The following is a 20,857-nucleotide window of genomic DNA, read 5'->3' as shown; positions in this document are numbered from 1 at the left end:
AATCAAATCATGAAGTCATAACATTATTCATAACACACTAATCATAAGGCACTAACCGATTAGGATAAGATGAGAGCGATCCGAATCACAAGCTTCGAGAGAGAGAGGGGTGTTGTTGCCGTCGAGTTCTAGAGAGAAGGAAGAGAGCTAGGGTTTGCGTGTGTGGGTGTTTAGTAACAAATGAGGAGTATACACCCTCTCCATGTGTTATGCGACCTAAAGAAAGAGTGGGCCGAACCCTCAATGGGCTGCCCATTGATCCGAATACAAAGTGTAGCCCAAATGGGCTTGTGCGATCGAGTGTGTGTAATGTTGTGCGATCCGGGTTTCAACCAAACATGTATAACACACATTCACATAATTCATTAACCATAAAGTTCACATACGTCCTAACATTCAATTAAATAATATATTTCACATAAGCACGTAGCGTTACACAAGTACAAAGATCGGTTTGGAAATACGAGTTGTCACATTATCCCCAACTAAAAAGAAATTTCGTCCCGAAATTTGGTATGCACTCACTGAGGAAGCTAGGTAAGTTATATCGTTCACTGGTTTTCCTGGGGTGTCACATCCTCCCCCCGTTGATCTGGAATTTCGTCCCTAAATTTCGGAGTAGTAGCTTCAGGCTCAGTAGTGGTTGCATTGGTTCCGAATAACTGGGGGTACTTTTCTGTCATCCTGTCTTCGCGTTCCCAGGTGTACTCTGGGCCACGTTTGGAGTTCCAACGAACTCGGACAAGAGGGATTCTCTTGTGTTTGAGGATCTTAACATCCCGGTCCGTGATTTCTACATCGACGAACTGCAACCGCTCGTCGATAGTGAGCTCTTTCAATGGAATTATTAGGGTCTCACCTGACAAGCATTTCTTCAGATTCGACACGTGGAAAACATTGTGAACTGCCCCGAGTTCAGCTGGTAGGTTTAGCTTGTAGGCCACTATGCCAATCTTCTCTATGATTTCGAATGGTCCGACGTACCGCGGATTTAGTTTGCCCCGTTTGCCAAAACGAACCACACCCTTCCAGGGTGAGACTTTAAGTAAGATCCGGTCCCCGACCTGAAATTCCAATGGCTTTCTACGCTTATCCGCGTAGGCTTTCTGACGGTCGCGTGCTGCCGTCATGCGTTGTCGTATCTGTGCTATCTTTTCTGTGGCGTCCACTACAATCTCTGGACCCGTGATCTGACTATCCCCCACCTCTGCCCAACAGAGAGGTGACCGGCATTTACGTCCGTACAATGCCTCGAATGGAGCGGCTTGTATGCTAGTATGATAACTGTTATTGTACGAGAACTCCACCAAAAGGGAGATGCTTTTCCCAGCCGTTGCCGAAATCAATTACGCATGCCCTAAGCATGTCTTCAAGTGTTTGAATCGTTCGCTCAGACTGCCCATCCGTCTGAGGATGATATGCTGTGCTCATGTCTAACCGTGAGCCGAAGGATTTGTGCATTGCTTGCCATAGCTCTGACGTGAATCGTGCATCCCAATCCGAAATGATGGAAGTGGGCACCCCGTGCCTCGAAACAACTTCTTTAAGGTAGATGTCTGCGAGAGTGGAGAACTTATCTGTTACCTTTATAGCTAGGAAGTGTGCAGACTTGGTGAGTCGATCCACCATCACCCATATGGTATCATTCCCCCGCTGGGATCTAGGTAGGCCTGTAACGAAATCCATGGAAATTTCTTCCCATTTCCATTGCGGTATCTTGGGCTGCTGAAGTAGGCCCGCTGGTTTCTGGTATTCCACCTTGACTCTCGCACAGGTCAAGCACTTGCTGACATAGGTAACGATGTGGGCCTTCATGCTAGGCCACCAATAAGTAGTTCTGATGTCGTGGTACATTTTGTCCGACCCTGGATGTACCGAGTAGCGGGACTTGTGAGCTTCGTCCATTACCAGCTCGCGTAAACCGCCAAAAAGTGGGACCCAAATACGCCCCGTTACATAGTAGGCGCCGTCTGCCTTCTGTTCTAGTCGTTGCCTTGAGCCGCGTAAGGCTTCAGCCCTGCCGTTTTCTGGTTTCAATGCTTTTGCCTGAGCATCTCGTATCTGTGCAGGAAGGCTAGACTGAATCGTAAGCTGTAGCGCTCGCACGCGCCGAGGTAAAGTGTCTTTCCGACTGAGAGCGTCAGCCACAACATTGGCTTTGCCTGGATGGTACTTGATGGCGCATTCGTAATCGTTAACTAGTTCAACCCATCGTCGTTGACGCATGTTCAATTCCTTCTGCCTGAAGATATGCTCGAGACTCCTGTGATCGGTGTAAATTGTGCACTTGGTACCGTACAAGTAGTGTCGCCATATCTTGAGCGTGAAAACAACAGCTCCCAGCTCTAAATCGTGCGTCGTGTAGTTCCGTTCGTGAATCTTAAGTTGGCGCGAAGCGTAAGCAATGACCTTGTCGCGCTGCATTAACACACATCCAAGACCCTGGATGGATGCATCACAATAGACCACAAAATCGTCTGTGCCCTCTGGCAATGAGAGGATAGGTGCACTGCAAAGTCTATCCTTTAATTGCTGAAAAGCAGTTTCCTGCGTGTTGCCCCAACGGTAGGTGACACCTTTCTGTGTCAGTAGCGTAAGCGGTTGAGCAATCCTTGAAAAGTCCTTAATAAACCGTCTGTAGTAACCCGCCAAACCCAAGAATTGGCGTATTTCCGTTGGCGTACGTGGTGCAGGCCAGTTCCTGATCGAGTCCACCTTGGATGGATCAACATGGATCCCATCCTTGTTCACTACGTGGCCTAGAAAGTGGACTTCACGAAGCCAGAAGTCGCATTTCGAAAACTCAGCGTACAGCTGTTCCTTCCGTAGGAATTCCAAAATAAGGCGTAGGTGCTGCTCGTGTTCCTCCTGACTCTTGGAGTAGATCAGAATGTCGTCGATGAACACAATGACGAACTTGTCAAGATAGGGTTTGCACACCCTGTTCATAAGGTCCATAAATACGGCAGGTGCGTTCGTTAACCCGAACGGCATGACAAGAAACTCGTAGTGACCGTAGCGAGTTCTAAATGCTGTCTTGGAGACGTCCTCCTCTCAGACTCTCAGCTGATGATAACCAGACCTCAAGTCTATCTTGGAGTAACAACACGACCCTTGCAACTGATCGAATAAGTCATCTATGTGTGGAAGAGGATAACGGTCCTTCACCGTTACCTTGTTCAGTTCCCGATAGTCTATGCACATCCTGAAGGTACCGTCCTTCTTTCTCACGAATAATACTGGAGCTCCCCAAGGCGAAGAGCTTGGACGAATGAAGCCCTTTTCCAAGAGCTCTTGCAGCTGCTTCGACAGTTCTTCCAGTTCAGATGGAGCTAGACGATATGGTGCGCGAGCTATGGGTGCTGCTCCTGGAGCGAGCTCGATTTGAAATTCGACCTAACGGTGAGGCGGTAATCCAGGTAAATCTTCAGGAAACACCTGTGGGTAGTCGCGTACAACTGGAATATCCTCCAGTTTCTTTTCCTTCACTGATGCATCTGAAACGAGTGCCAAGATTGCGGTGTGACCCTTCCGCGGACACTTCTGAGCCTTCAAGAAAGAGATGATGCCAACCACGGCACCACTCTTGTCGCCTTGAACTTCGAGAGGTTCTTGACCAGAACGGAGAATTCGAACAATCTTTTCTTTGCATAGGATTTCTGCTTGCTGTTGCTGCTGGAGATTCTGATTTGCAGGCCGTGGGCTCCTGAATCCTTAGTTTCATGGCCCATCTTGAGACACCTCTGACAACGTCCCTCGTTGCACTAACCACCGTGGTGTCTGTTGCATTAGTTACACATTGGGTGAATTCCCCGATATCCACCCTGTCCCTAACCACCAGAAGTTGGCTGACTCGGCTCTGGTGATTACATTTCTTGCGCTGCTGCTGTGCTTGAGACTGAACGGTAGCGGAACCCTTGCTGGAATACCCATCCCATTTCTGCTCGTTGTCACTAGTAGTAGCGGAAGTAGCAGAAGTGATAGCGGTAGTAATAGCGCTGATACAACTAGGCAGCCCGTTCTGTTCCACTGCTTGATCCGTGAGGTGATGAGCAAGACGCTGAATGTCTTGGTTATTGTCGAGGTTAGCCGATGCAGCATGGCTCTGAACCTCTGAGGCTAGACCCTTGAAGTGCAATTCGATACGCTTGCTTGGAGGGTCCACCACGGTTGGACACAAGATGGCCAGTTCGTTCGACCGTTTCGTATAAGCTTCAATTTCTGAACCCGTCATTTTCAAATGGTGAAGCTCCACTTCCAACTTGTGGATGCCATCACGCGTGCAGTATTCCCTTTGTAATGCGTTCTTTGAATTCGTTCCAGGGGGTGGCGTTAGCAGCTGCCAACCCTAGTATCTGTACTTGTGTGTTCCACCAGGTTAGCGCGATTCCTTCAAAGTACCAGTGGCGTACTTGACCCTGCGAGCCTCAGGGCATTCACACATCTCGAATACTGACTCGAGCTTCCCAAACCAATGGAGTAGTCCCACTGCTCCTTCTGTGCCGCTGAATGTGCTTGGACGACAGTCCATGAAGTTCTTGAATGTGCAGACAGGTTGCTGTGCGTTCTGACCCGTTGCGCGAGAAAGATAGGTGAAGATTAAGCGCAAGAGTTGGGTCACGAGAGTAGAATCTAACATCCTAGGACAGGTTTGGAATGGCAGGTTATACCTCCTGCTTGTGCGGCTGCAAGCGCCGCAGCAACTTGTTCGTTAATGAGAGCTGTCAACTGGGCTTGAGTCATGTTCACACGTCCGGACATGATCTTTATAGTAAAGGTAGTGTAAGTAAGAATGGTTCGCGAGTAGGGCGATGACAGAAAAGCGTAAGCACGTAGGTATTCTCATGTAATGGTGTCATGTGTATCTAAGTGTACTACGAGCAAAGTTCTATACGTTTCTAGCAAGCAGGTAATAAACATAAACCTTATTACCTAGGTTGTCGAGTCTTGCTCGTGGAGCGAAGCGTCGTTGTGGATCGTTGAGAGCACTGTTCTGGTTATAGTCTGGTTTTAATAAAAACGTTTTCCCATATTAAAACCAAGTTCTCTATAACCAATGGCTCTGATACCAATCAGTCACACCCCCAAAATCCCACACGCGGAGTATCACCGCTTGGGAGCGTGACATGACCAGGATCAAGCCACCAATCATATTGAACATATAAATGAGTTATAAAAGTTTTCATCAATACGAAAGGTGTTTATCAAAACCAACAAGAGTAAATATAGCGGAAGCATTAACGTGGAAAACCCAACATAAGTATTAACGTATGAAAAGTAATAAGTGTTTGTTCACGATCCAATTCCCACAACGACCTGCTCCTCCTTGTGCAAGCTCCTCAAGTACCTAAGGTCCTGCAAGGCATGCAGTAGAGAGTCAACAACTAGTTGAGCGAGTTCACAGAAAGTAAGTTCAGTAATAGTAATTGTATGAGTCGTATTATGTTCGTTCATTGTTCATGTATAGTATTGGTTTCCATCGCGGGCCCTTTCGGCATGTATGCGAAGATTTGGGTTAATACTCCCAAATATCCTAGACTATGTATATTTGTATCGCGGCCACCCTGGCATTACTTGCGAAGATTTATTCTCTATAGTTCGCAGCCTCCCCGAAGCATGTGTGCGAAGATCAGTCATAATTATCGCAGCCAACCCTTGGCGTGTGTGCGAAGATCAGTTCAAGTAGGTATACTAGTCTAGCCGTATCTTATCATTTACCATCCTCACCCTGAGGACCATATCATTAGGTTCCATTAACTAAGTACGCACGAAATAATCATCCAATCCCATTCCCACCCTGGGAACCCCATGCCTTGGCTGTGTGAACTCACCTTGGGTTGCTCGGCAGATACACAAGAGGTTTTCTTGAACTAAGGGTGGTCAACCACGTCCTAACAGGGTTACCACACAAGTCAGGTTTTGTTTTCAAGTAGTGCACGTATGTTTCACACAAGCTAACATGTTACAAGCATGTAGATCATGGCAACACTTTAACAATCAAATAATTCAATTTATGCGATTAACCTAAGCCCAAAAGTACCCGGCCCAGTATATAATTAAGCCCATCATTGAAGGAGTCCAATCATAAAGCTCTCGGCCCAATAACAAATCAATAATTATCTAACATAACTACGGCCCGATTAAATAACATTAGGCCTTGTGCGATCCTATCGGATTGTGCGATCAGACCTGGCCCAATCCAACATATATATACTCGGCCCAACCAAAACAATGTGCAATTAATCCAATTCGTGCGATCCAGTCAATCTTGTGCGACCCGGTTAGCCTTGTGCGGTTGAGTTGGGTTGTGCGAGTGATCCATTGGGCTTGAGGCCCGACAGTAAATCAAGAAGCATCACTTGTGCGACTGAGGACTATTTGTGCGTTCAGGTCCTCTTGTGCGACCAGATCAGCTTGTGCGACTGATCTACTTGTGCGAGTGGACATCTTGTGCTACCAAGATGCCTTGTGCGACTGTTTATAAGTTTCCGATTTTTTTTGCATATCAGTTACTAGATTCAATGATTTCCAAATATATCATTTATCAATTAACACAATTTCCAACTATTCTAAGCCACCAACAATCGATCAAATTAGCAATTTAACAATTAAATCATATGAACCCTAAATAAAATCAGATCATAACACCAATTAAATTAACACGTCTCATAATCTCGATCACTAGCAACCTTCCTATCTTAAACATATCACGGCTGAATAATCAAACATTTGGTTTCTCCTTCATCAAGAAATCTAATTTGTTCTAACACAACAACTCAGCCGATTACATACATACAACAGGTTTCATCATTTGATCCTGAATCATTATGTAAACAAATCCGAAAACAAAACATGGCAGCCGATTGACATCATCAAACACGTAAACATCATGGCAGCCGATTAATATCATCTTACACTTAAACATCGTGTTCATCATACATTCAATACTAAATCATTTAATCAAATCGTGAAGTCATAACATTATTCATAACACACTAATCATAAGGCACTAACCGATTAGGATAAGATGAGAGCGATCCGAATCACAAGCTTCAAGAGAGAGAGGGGTGTTGTTGCCGTCGAGTTCTAGAGAGAAGGAAGAGAGCTAGGGTTTGCGTGTGTGGGTGTTTAGTAACAAATGAGGAGTATACACCCTCTCCATGTGTTATGCGACCTAAAGAAAGAGTGGGCCGAACCCTCAATGGGCTGCCCATTGATCCGAATACAAAGTGTAGCCCAAATGGGCTTGTGCGATCGAGTGTGTGTAATGTTGTGCGATCCGGGTTTCAACCAAACATGTATAACACACATTCACATAAAACCATAAAGTTCACATACGTCATAACATTCAATTAAATAATATATTTCACATAAGCACGTAGCGTTACACAAGTACAAAGATCGGTTTGGAAATACGAGTTGTCACAGTTTCTTCATTCGCCAAAGGGATGCGAATGATTTTCTTATGACAAATGACTTCAGCTTTGTTCTTGGACAACCAGTCCATTCCGACCACTACATCGAAGCTACCCAATTGAATAGGTAAGAGGTCGATGCTAAATCTCTGTTCACTAAGTTCTAGTGTGCAGCCTCTAACAACTTCGCCCGATTCAACAAGTTTACCATTGGCTAGCTCTATAGAATAATGAATATCTAATCTACTAGATTCTATTCCAAGCATGCGTTTAAATTCCACAGACATGAAGCTATAGTCGGCACCAGTGTCAAATAATATGGATGCAAAGTGGTTGTTAATGAGAAACGTACCGGTGACCACATTAGGTTCCTCGCGTGCGTTCCTTGCTCCAATCACAAATGCTCATGCCTGAGCGTTGTTTCCTTTTGGGCAATTTTTCATGAAATGATCATTGCTTCCACAGCTGAAGCATCCTTGGGTTCTCCCAGCTTCATTACCATTCTGGTTACCCTCGTCATTTCCATTTCCACCATTGTTTCCAGCACCAGTGCGGTTTCCATTTCCGTTTCTGTTTCCCTTACCCCAACAGTCTTCAGTGCGGTGACCCAATTTTCCACACTTGTCGCACTTTGGAATGCGACAAGCTCCCTCGTGATGACGCTTGCACCGATTGCATTTGGGCAGGGTGCCCAGGTATCCCTTAGCTGGAGCGTCATTCATGGCTGCAAGCTATTTCGCCTCCTGAGGCGGGTTGGGGTCACGTTTCTTGTTGGAACCCTTGTGGTTACGAGTTGCTTGATTCAGGTTTGCATGTTTCCTTTTTTGTCACCGGACGACTCAGCATGTGTCTCGGTATTTTCTGTTGGGTTCAGTGATAGCTTCTTCATATGAACACAATCTTCAGTAAGGCTGACAGCCAGAGTTACAGCCTCGGTGATTGTTTGATGTTTGGCCGAAGTTACCATGCCGCGAAACTCTAGGGCCAGTCCCCAAATATAGCGTTCAACGCGCTTAAATTCTGGAGTCACCATGTAGGGAATCACCCTAGACAAATCATGGAACCTTCGAGTATACCTAGTGATGTCAGCACCTACCATAGTCAAGTGCCAGAACTCCGTCTCCAACCTTTGGAGTTCGGCACGAGAGCAGTACTTCTCTCTCATTTTCTCTTTCAGTTCATCCCAAGTCATGCCATACGCGGCATCATCACCCAAGGTTTGAACTTGTAAATTCCACCATGTCAGTGCTTCATCGACAAACAGCCTAGTAGCAAAAGTGACATGTTGATCCGTGGTACACTTGCTCATGCGGATAGTAGCTTCCGTCCAGCGTACAAATGCTACTGCACCTCCTGTGCCGTCATAGTTCTTTGGTTTGCAGTCGAGAAACTGCTTGAAAGTGCAGCCTGTAATTGACCCAACCAACTCACATGTGAGCAATCGAAGAAATAATGAAACAAGGGCCGTTCATAAATTTCTCCATGCTTAGCAAATTATCTTAAGGTTACCTTGAGCTGCGTTTCCTCCAGACGAATCTCCATTCCCGTTGCGCCTAGCATTGCTTGGTCCTCCATTGTCTTGAGTACAGTTTGCCTCGTATTGGGCGATAGCAGCAGAGATCCTTTCTTCCAGTAGAGCGTTCAGCTCTTCAGCATTTCTTGGTAGTGGGGGAGGAGGAGGTTGATCACGAGCATTCACAGCTTTCCTGGGTGCCATGTTCTGACAGAACATAACACAATAGGGTTAGACATTTGTTTGATATCGTCATAATAGTAGTATATATATATATATATATACACAGGCATATACCACATAAATGACATCAAACAATTATTACTCTAGCAGAGTATTTAGTAGGCTGAAAGGGGTATTCACGTTTGACCTTTATCTTTCACTGGGGGAATTTATACGCGACGAGAGTTGCTATGGTTTCTGTGCACTGAATTCCATAATTACGTATGCATCCCTAATCACGTAACTCCTTGCACAGTCCGCACAGTTCGTTTCGTCCTCGTATCTCTTCCTTCAGTTAGGCCATTGTTCCTAGGTAAAGTCATGTATTCTAGTGGTATCCTACTTCTAGTACATGTATATGCTAAATATCACACATAATTGCATGTAATTTCCCAGTTAAAGACAAGTGCTACTCCTGTGCACCCTAGGTCTCGTAGTGTCTTTTCTAGACTCATGTAAACAGTTTCAGGCAGTGGATGTCGCGGGAAGTTTTATGCAATGAAAACTCTTTGAAAAATTGTTTTCGTGAAGGATCCTAGAGATTGTAGACTAGACTCGAGAAGGAATCCTGGTTCACTACAATCGCAGCTGTGACACCAATATGTCACACCCCTTTCTGTGGCGGAAGCACGAGGTATGATCATGAAAGGTTCTCATTGCATATGAAAGGTAAACATACTACATGCTCGTAAAAATAACTTCAAATACCAAACATTTCATAATTTGAAAGCATAATTTAGCGTTTACATCGCGAAATAGCATGAAACATTGTCTAAAAAGTTTACAACTTTATTTAAACATAAACATAGACGACATCCACCAGCAAGAGTAAGACCACGCGCACATCCACTTCTAGTTACCTGAAATACATGTGAGTTTTGGAAAAACGTCAACATTATGTTGGTGTGAATTCATGCAGTTTTTGTATTGAACGTTTGTATACTTTGTATGAAAAACATGGTATGTATTTTGTTTAAAATCACGTATTCATGTATAAGTCAAGTATTTCTATATGTATCAAGTGTTAATGGGTTGCAAAGCCATTAACATGTGACACGACATAGGAAGTCACCAAACCATAGGAATTTTTCTGTAGTCGATTCATGACTGAGACACAAAAACACTACTTGGTTCTAGTTGTCACCAAGAGTGGGGCTACCCTGGAACCCATTAGATCTAACCTTTTGTTCTGCGGTCTTAGTATGTACACGATTAATGGTGCTTATGGTACCCTATTCGTGACACGATTTCTCATATCATTCCCCAGTTCTTGTATCCAACATACCATTTGTAAATAGTGTAACATTTGTAACATGTATTTCACCCCCGAAGTTATAAAACTAAAAATAGTTGAAAGAAAAGGGGGAGCATGAACTCACAACTTTGCGTTCCTTGTGTCGTAAACTTCACCGGATTTGCTTATAGTGCGTCGTGACCTAAACGTGTTTTATTATCGTTAGTCACTAGACTTGTATCGTACAAGCACAAGTCACTATCTTTTGTATATGTATTGTTGTGTTAAAAATATTTTATATTTTTAACTATGTATCTTACTTATATTATTTTCTCAAAAATTAATATAAGTATCTTGTATTTTGCACTTTGCACCCGAATTATGTATCTTTGTTCAAAACTTCATTTTATGTCCATAACTTGTCCAAGTTATTTATTCTATCAACTAATATATTTTCACAAAAATATATTTTCTTGTATTTGTCTAAGTATGTTGTATCTGTATTTTTGTGTTTTTACTTCTCAAGGGTATTTAGTGTATTTTCAAGTCCTGATACACTAGCACGTATAATACATACTACATACGCTTAGCACAAAGTTTGGTGATAAAATAATATATGTATTTTTTCTCAAAAATATACATACTTAATGTCAATTTTTAACCTTGACGAAATCATCGTTTCTTAACTCAAAAATTAGGGAAACCTTGGTAAATACCTTGGTATACATTTTTAGGGAATAAGTTTCTCAAAACTTATATATTTTTCTAAGTGTCAAAATTTATAAAATTTTTTACAGAGTTTCCCCTAAAAATGGAGGTTTCCCATGTTTTCAAAACATGTGTTTATTTTATTTTAAATCGTCAACAATCACCAACAACAATCATCATCAACAATTATCAACAACAATCACTAATTTCCCTATTTCATGACCTTGAAAATTTACAAAAAGTGTGTAGTAACTTACTAGGGTATTTAGTAAGTCTTATTACTCTCTAAAGTGTGTTTGTTTCTTTAAAAGCTTCATTTTTAAAGAAATTAGTTCTTTACAACTTGTGACAATATTTTCTAAAAATATTACCTCTTGTATTTTTGTTGTTACACTTGTGTTTATACGCTTGTTTATTTACCAAAAGTAATTTTGGTTCACACAAGATCCGGGTTTTTAACAATCTAGTATTTTCCACTTGGTCCTTCCGAAAAACCACTTGTAGATCTTTAGATCCACAAGTTTACAACTTCATTTTTCAAGAAAAATTATGTTTATTCAAGTTTCAAGTTCATGATGGATGGTCTCATCATCTTTCTCATTTCTAACACTAACATAATACTAGTTCATGTTCTTGAACATGATCTAGTATGTCTTGATGATGATCCATTCTACTTTTATTAATAAACAACATCAAATAATCACAACCATACAAGATTCACAAGATTTACACACATATCTTCTCTTTATCCACCATTAACCACTTATGTTCAAGACTTTAATGGAAGTTCTTTAGTATTCTTAACTTTTAACCATTAAATCATCTATTAACCACCATAAACAAGATCAAGATGATGATTAAAAACACTTACTACTAGTACAAGGCTAGGGGAGTTCAAGGATGAAGATTGAGTGGTTAAAAGCAATTGGTTGAGGTTCTTCAACTTCCGAAAGCTCTCGGCTTCTTTGTGCATCTTCTAACACCCTTGTATGTGCTTCGATTATATGAGAATGGAAGGATGAAGGTGAGTGTGTGTGTGTGGTTGGGTTCGGCCGAGGGCACCAAGGGAGAAGGGAAAGAGCTTGTGTGTTTTAGTGTATTGTGAGAAATGAGTTCTAGATCTTACATGGTCTTCTTATAACCAACTTCAAGTGTAGACCTTTGGTCATTATGTTTAGTAAAGCACAAGCATATCCATTATAATATTGAAATAAAATCAACCAAGTGGGTCCCTCGTTGGAACCGTATACATGGGGGGGGGGGTTAGTAGGATAGGCTTTAACTAAATTGGTTGATTATTAGTTGAAATCCAAGTATAAGTTAAGTGCTTTAGTTGTTAGATAATTATATGGGGTGTTATGTTGTTCGGGGGATCATAACTAACTTGGTAAGATAATAACAATGTTTCTAGCACTATTTTGGTGTTCCGGGTAAAGTCTGGTTGTTCGGTTAGATACCAGTGTTAAATTGCACCGTTTAGTGTCTTTTAAGTATCCTTTTGTAACACTTTCAATCCCCGACACTTAGGGAAGTATTTTGGATGATAAAGCGAAATTTCTGCATGATATTTTGATGGTAAAAAGCTGTTTTGAGCTGAATTTATTAAAATTCTGCACTTAAAGTGCGTTTTGGGTGCTTTTTAGTGCTTATTTTAGCTTCCGGAATGTCTATATGTTAACCCTTGTATGCACTCTTGGGATTTAATGTATTCTTGTCGTTGGACCTACACCTAGGCCCTATTTTTATTGCATGACTGCTTTCTGCAGAGTTGTTGGCATACTGTGTCTTACCGGTAAGTTTACTAGTATTTCTGACGCAACGCAGTTCATTAATGTATAATGTAATTCTTGTAGTATAAAACGTGCATGAATTCACTTGTATTGTGTGAAATCAGATAATGTTGACAGTAAAGCACATAATTACAGTCATTAAATAATAATTAAAGTGTACGGGAATTACCGGTTTGGTGCCAGTTGTCACATACAAAACTTTTATCATAACATAGATAAAAATAAGCTCATTGCAACGCTATATTCAGATTTTTAATAAAGCATTACATTATATAGTTAGAGTGACGAAAAGGGTAAACAACCACCTTATAGAGTGACGAAAAAGGTAAACAACCACCTTATACAAAAAAAAGTTACGTTGGATTGATAACATATATGTTTGTGTTCTGATTATTTGCATTACTACTCATAACTTACTTTTAAAATCAACTAGTGCTATCAACCAAGCGCGTTGCGCCTGACGATTAGCAGAGGTTCGATTGCTATCAACCCAGCGCATTCCGTCTTGGGATTAGCAGGGGTTCGATTCGGTTCATTGTGATTCGTGGCGGTATAGATGGCAACTTGGCAAGTAAAGTCGAAATCAAAATATTGTATAAAATTTGATGGCCTTAATTCAACAAACGTTTGTAAACTTATGATGTAAGATTTTGGGCTTAAAACTAGGAATCAGACCATCTACACTAAAATGTGAAATTTTAAAGTCATTTTTAACTGCAAAGCTAACAATTCATTCAAAAGCACCTGCAAGACGAAAAGAAGCTGAAAAGTATAAAAAAGAGTGAAACAAAACATTGCATTAGCCACTAAAAACTCAAAATTCTTTCACTCCTCCCTCCAAACTTCTCACCTCTGTCGATTTTTGTTTGAACACACGGTCATTTCTTGATATCCACAGCCTACAAACCACCGCCAAGGCGATAAGACATTGCTTTTTTACCTCTTTTTGTAGAGCCGGGACTTTCAACATGCGTCAGCATCTCCCTAATCGAGCTTGCGTTTGTGTTTAACAGTGTTCTAGTCCACATTGATGGCTGAAACAAATTTGATGGCTGCAAGTAAAATCTCAAAACATTTTTATTGTCCACATTGATGGCTGAAACAAATTTGAGAGGACACCTTCTTTATAAATGGAGAGATGAAGCCCAATAACAATATAATAATAGTGCCTTGTACATTTGACCCTTTTAGTAAAAAATAAGGACATTATTTTATCCTTTGATTAAATTAAGTTACATGTATAGTCATTTAGCTATAAAACTTGTAGTATTTGCTTTGATCGAGCCAATGCGAGCTGAGCCGAGCTCGAGCTCAAGTATTCAACTTGATTTTTATTTCGAGCCGAGCCAGCTTGTTTTAGATTCGAGCCAAGCTAGAGCTTGCCCTGGCTCGGCTCAGCTCGACTCATTAACAACCCTACTTTCATTTGAATCATTTCATCCAATTTGCGGTCAGACTTTTTGATATATTTATTTTTTTCAACCTCTTTGTTTCAAATTCTCTATTTCAGTCCTCCCTCTCTATTTAATCTTGTTTATCATTTTGGCTTTGTCCTAACAAACATTTTATTCTAATCAGTAGTGTTTCTATGATATAAACGCAAAAATCTATCATATGTTGTTACTATAAGAAATTTGGCCACATAACAAAAAGGCTTATTGGTTACCCAAAAAGGCTTATTATGCATTGAAAGGTAAAAGAAATTTAATGTTGATTGATTTATTCCAAAACACAAGTTAATTTAAAGTTTAAACAGACATGCATACTCGTACTTTCCTCGTACCCGTATCGTCCCCGTACCCCAGTCCCGTACCTGTTCCCGTGCTAAATGAAAGGGAAAGCTAAGGTTTACCTTGTTCGTCGGCGCCTCATCCCCATTGTTTCTGATGACGTCGAAAGGTCACCGAAAACAGTATGCCTCCCCTGCTGGAGTTCTGCGAGGTCCGCGGATAAACAAATATCCCCAAATCAGGCCTTATAGTAAACTGATCAAGTAAAAAAGGAGACATGTATGTGAAATAAAAGCTTACCTCAGCGTTTTTGGAACCTCATTGGCGCTGTTGGGAACCTTTTCATGATTTACCTTTTTACTCATCAAGGTGGTTCAGGGTTAGTCATACAGATGAACATAAGAAAGATTTGTCAAACTAATTAACAATAATAGTTATTTGTAAAATATGAACGACTCATAGTGGTTTAATTTCAAACTAACATGATCTTCACATAAGTGCCATAGCATATATTGTTTAACCATAACATTGGCAGATCATGCATACCAGCAGAGGTCAGTCAAGAGGTACCAGCTTGTGAGAATACGTGAATAAGTCCAGCTGTCATAATTCATAAATCCCAGCAACCCACCAGCAGCAGCCTGCAACATAAATCAAGAACAATCCTTAGATGACCAATAAATCCATCCCCAAAAGACCAGAAATGTTAATTATTTAGTACATTACCTTCAAGCCTTCAGATTAAAGCAACAGGCGATGTTATCACAAAAATCGACAACCAGCATGCAACCTAAAAGACAACAATCCAACAGATTATTAGTATAATTTTTAAAATCATAGAAAAATGTAATGATTAATTAATTATACAATTACGTGCATATGATCAGGTATGAAAGATTAACACATCTGCATTAGGAATAAAAAGAAACAAAAAACTCATGAATTAAAGGGTACATTTAATTCATACAATGCTATGTGGGGCTATTCAACCAATTACTTGCAAGCTTATGCTGTATAAAACAAAATTCATAAGGCAAGATTTATTTAGATTTTGTAAAACAACAAAATCCATATAAAAAAAGTTTTTTACTCATGATGATGATAGCAATAACATATAATTTCAACAAATATTCAGAAATCCCAAATTCAAACTAAGAACCCTAGAAATTGGTTGCAGAAATCGAGACAGATAAACCTAACTATAATAAAGTTTTTCACAGGGTAACCCAACTTTGTTCATAGATAAACAATAATCAAAATTGTTCAAAAATCAATACCGGAGTTCGGTTGGAGGCGAGACTGAAAACATAGCAAGAAAAAAAAAAAAAAAAAACGAATTCGGCCACCACCACTACCACCGTTGATTGATTTTGACATCTCCCCCACTATGCAAAACCACGGGCATCAGCTTCTGTTTCTTGTCTTGCATCTCCCCATTCTGCAAAACCACGGACATGAGCTTCTGTTTCTTGCATCTCCTGCTGTGTCGTCTTGAAATGAGTTCGTCGTTGTCATTGCCATCTGAGGCCGCCGGTGGTATCTCGCTAGTCAGGTGATTCACCGTGTCAAAATCTGGGTCTTAATCTTTCTCTCATGTTGTTAAGAAACACACACGTGGTGTACCCGTGGGTTGAGGAGAAGAAGACAGGTATTCTCTAGATGGAGATAATGAACAGTGGTTTATTAATAGATATAAATTATATCAAGACGTAGATAAAAATAGGAAGATTTTTTTTTTCCTAAAAAGGTGTAGTTAAAAAAGTTATTTACTAAAATGGGCAGTTTCAAAAATATTTATAAAAATGTGTGTATTTTTTAAACTAATTTTTCCCACTCCTAATCTTATTGGGTAAAGGTAATTTCTATATAAAACAATGTTTTTTAAGATTGAGTTAAAAAAGTATGTTTCTAATAAGTTAAAAACATGTTGTTCGATCATATCAAGTTTAATGAAAAGGTTTTCAATTTCTTTTAATATAAACGTTTTCTTTTACTTTTATTAAAACCTTTTTAATAGAAAAGTTTATATTCTTTCATAAACATTTTATTAGCTTTCTTATAAATATTTTTTTTAATTTTGTTGCATAAAACTTTTAAGTACGTTTTTAAATAATACAGAAAATCTAATTTTTCAAGACACAAATTTTTTTGAAATAGCACGATCAAATAATATGAGCTATAAATGGTTGATTTAATATTCTTAAAAACATCATCGTTTATGAGCTTTATTAATTAACAGCTAAAATATTTATTTTATTTTATTAATTTTAGATGTATATATATTTTTTTTATTATGTAAAGTATTATAAATAAAAAAAAATAGTTGAAATATGAAAGATACAGGTGTGAAGGTGTGAAGATGTGACATGGTACAAACCTAACTTGAAATTCAGGAGTTTGGATTTAGTATAAACGGGTTAGTTTTATGTTGAAGCTATGATCATGTTTAGCTAACTATTCTGTTTCGTGTCAATTCGACGGGTGTACGGGTTGACTCGTTTAGCTCATTTTTTTAATTTAATTTATTGATATGTTTTTATGTCAACATTTTATCTGATTGGGTTAGTTTTGCATTGAAAACACAATCCGTTTAACACTCTAAAGACTTTTTTATTAGTAACATTCTTAAAATATAGTTATAAACATTAAAAAAAACTTGTTGAAAGTCGTACTCTCTATTTTTTTCTTAAGTCATGTTAAAGAACATTGTTTTTAATGAATAAGAAATAACATTTAGGTAGTGTTTGGTATAAAGGAATGGAAGGTGGAATGGAATGGATCATTCTAATGGAATGAAAAGAAACATGTTTGCTTATCATGTGGTAATGGAATGGAGCATTCCAAAGGAATGTAACTCCTTCCAAATATAATAATTTTCATTACTTAGTATGTAGGTGTTTTTTTTCTATTCCTTCAAGGAATGGAAAGAAATATGTTATTATTATTATTATTATTATTATTATTATTATTATTATTCATACTAATATTAATATATATCAAAAATCTATTATTAATTTTTTATCATTAATATATTATTATTATTATTATTATTATTATTATTATTATTATTATTATTATTATTATTATTATTGAGGCAATTATATTTCTGTCGTTTTTAATACAAATTTTTTTTGGGTAAAGTTATTTTTAATACAGTTGTGTTTCGTTACTTCATTTTTTTTGTTTATCAAATTGTACAAAGTAATGATTCATTCTATTCACGTATGAGTAACCAAACATCACAATGGAATGGAATGATCCATTTCATTCCGTTGTCCATTCCATTACCTCGTTCATTCCATTCTTTCATCTATTCCATTACCCCATACCAAACAGACCCTTATTTCTTTTTTTTATAAAGCCTTACGCTCATTTTTTTTAAATTGAAGTGTAATTTTGTTTCTCATAACTCATGTTAATAAACATTGTTTTAAATATAAATTATCTTTACCCAATAAGCTTTGGAGGGAAAAAAGTTGTGTTAAAAAAAAAACACTCATTTTGGTTAATATTTTTGAACTATCCATTTTGTTAAGGGGGTTTTTGGGATTGCTTATTAGCTTATTCACTTTTTAAAAACTTAAAAAGTATTTGGGCGAAACTATTCTTCAGAGAAAAATTCAATAAGTTCCTCCATTGTAACTTATTAACTTTTTTTAAAAATTTATAAGATGTTTTGAAAAGCTAAGCCAAACATGGCCTAAATAACTTTTCCAAATACATCTTTTTAGGAAAAAACTCAAAATAGGAATATCACAACAACTTAACCGAAATTTTATAGAATATCGTATTTTAGAAGTTACAAAGAAAAACAAAATATTCATAAAACTAATTATAATCTAATAAAATAATACAAAAACTAATTATTTTATAGTTAATAAAAAATAAAATTTGTAAATCACTACTCATAATTCGCTTCGAGAAAAATATATATCAAAATATAGAGAAAAATAGCAATTAATGCCGCATAGGCATACCGTAGTTTATAAAGCATAATAACTTTGAATATTCTTAATTTAATCATGAAATAATAAAATTATGCATTAGTTATAAATAAATAAAATAATAGAAAAACAAATTATTTTATTGTTAATAAAAAATTAATATTTGTTAATTACTACTCGATTTCAAAACAAAAATATGAAGGTGCAGACAAAAATAGGAACGTGCATAGACATACTGTCACACCCTGACCGCGTAAAACAATAAACCGCGGCGAAAACGTCGGAGAGTGCCATAACAGAATTATTGTTTCACAACACATGGTATTTAAAGTTTTGTTTTATTAGGATTAAAGTGTTTACACTGTTTTGTAAATAACAGTAACATAACGTAAATTAAGTTGTCTTTCTCCATTTTAAGTCACTAAGGCCCGAGTCCGCCTAAGTGTAGTATGATCAACCTCAAACATTAGCTCCTAAAAACACATGTGAAAATAGGTACATCAGCATAAAAATGCCTGTGAGATACATAAGTTTTGTTGATGAAGGATTCATGACTTGTAAGTTAAAAGAAGTGTTTAACAAAAGTAGTCATGAATCTTGTAAAATGTTTTCTTTAACAAAATCATGTGAAAATCAATAAGAAAATCGGATGATATAGAGAAAGATGTATGGTTAAATAATTAACCAATGAAAATGAATTTGTATAAAATATGTCATTTGTAAAACAATGTCCTGTCATGTCTTTGTATAAAATGTTTCATGTCTTTGTCGAAGTGGTTTAGATAACGCTACGATATGTAATATCATAACTTATATATAAGAAGTACCAGCGGCGTATCCACAATGCTTTTATCATATTACACACGCCTCGTTATTTAAATCACTTGCCAAATAACCACCAAAAATGTCTTGTCAAACCAATGTCAAAAGTCATGTATAAACAATGTAATGTCACAATGTCAAGTATAAACCATGTCTTGTATAACCAAATGTCTTGTATGGTGAATAAAGAGTATTTACTCAAACCATAGGTATAATGTCATGTAAAATCAAATGTCTTGTATGGTAAATAAAGAGTATTTACTCAAACCATATGTATAATGTCATGTGTAATCAAATGTCATGTACAAAACAATGTCTTTGAATAAACCAAAGTTTAAATCAAAAGTTATGTTTTGCAAAACCAATGCTTTATTGTTATGAACATTTACGTGGTTGTGTTTATCGCATACATTCAAGCCTTGAGACTGTCGGATAATCCCTTAACAAGTCAAAGGTTTATCAAAAATGTTTTCGGATTCTGACATTCCTTACTTCCAAACAAACCTAGGAAGCCGGGAACGAGATTTGTCAAGTCCTATGGTACCATTACATACTACCGAGCGGCGTGATCAATGTTAATGAATATATTTTTGTCCCGTTAAACCTACCAAATGTCATAACCAATGTAAGCATGTCATTTAAAAACCATGTACTAAGTATGCTAAGTAAACATACAAAGTAGAAATGTCCATGAAATCAATGTGCTAGCATGCTCAGTCAACATACATAGAAGAAATCTAATGTAAATCAATGTGCCCATATGCTGAGTAAATATATGCAGCAAAAGTGTCTATGAAATCAATGTGCTAGCATGCTCAGTCAACATACATAGCAAAGCATAATTGAAATCATGTACTATATGTGTACTAGATGAACATAGCAAGTATATGTCATGAAAATCATGAAAAGCACGAAAGTAACAAGTAGGAACATGTGTATCACCACAAAATATTTGAAAATGGTAAAAGAGGGGACTATATACTCACTTGAGATTGCACGTATCCTTGATCTAGTAAACTAACAAAGCTCGGGAAGTCAAGGAATCAAGTGGCACCTAGTATGGAATCACTATGTTAATAATCGGGACCTAAATCGGAAGATCGGATAGAATCAGGTCTTGTAAACCAAATGAGTGTTGGAACTCATATGACATGGTTTGATACCTATCCTAAGTGCTTATGACCCGTTATGACCCGTTAAGGTAGTTTACGCTACTTTAACGCGTCATTTGCGCAAATACGCGTTCGGATAGTCTAACTAGCCCTATGATAAGTATTATATGCCCTAAAATGTTTAATAATGTTGCATAATCAGTTTAAGTGTCAAAATTTAGGTTGCATAGACTTATATTGAAATTATGCGCAAAAAGGACATTTTGGTCATTTTCCTAAGGCAAATAATCTACCTATCATACAACTAATTAAACGAAGTGACCATAAGGTATAACCTCGGAAGGTTATTCCCTATGCAACTATGGTC

At 38.2% G+C, this 20,857-nt stretch overlaps 1 long non-coding RNA gene across 3 annotated transcripts; it reads right to left on the bottom strand.

Annotated features, from left to right (window-relative positions):
• Nucleotides 1-13,454: 13,454 nt before the first annotated feature.
• LOC110873752 lies at nucleotides 13,455-16,265 on the bottom strand. Of its 3 annotated transcripts, XR_002555429.2 has the most exons (6): nucleotides 15,339-16,265; nucleotides 15,159-15,253; nucleotides 14,913-14,965; nucleotides 14,735-14,816; nucleotides 13,733-13,934; nucleotides 13,455-13,626 (listed from the first exon to the last, which is right to left on the bottom strand). It is a non-coding gene; the product is annotated as an uncharacterized LOC110873752 (long non-coding RNA). The 3 variants fall into 3 exon arrangements; XR_004865543.1 differs by having other exon boundaries at nucleotides 14,913-15,253; XR_004865542.1 differs by having other exon boundaries at nucleotides 13,455-13,934; nucleotides 14,913-15,253.
• Between the last annotated feature and the right edge of the window lie 4,592 nt (nucleotides 16,266-20,857).

Source organism: Helianthus annuus, chromosome 8 (assembly GCF_002127325.2).
Source record: "Helianthus annuus cultivar XRQ/B chromosome 8, HanXRQr2.0-SUNRISE, whole genome shotgun sequence".
NCBI lineage: Eukaryota > Viridiplantae > Streptophyta > Magnoliopsida > Asterales > Asteraceae > Helianthus > Helianthus annuus.
This window is presented reverse-complemented; position numbering and strand designations above follow the sequence as displayed.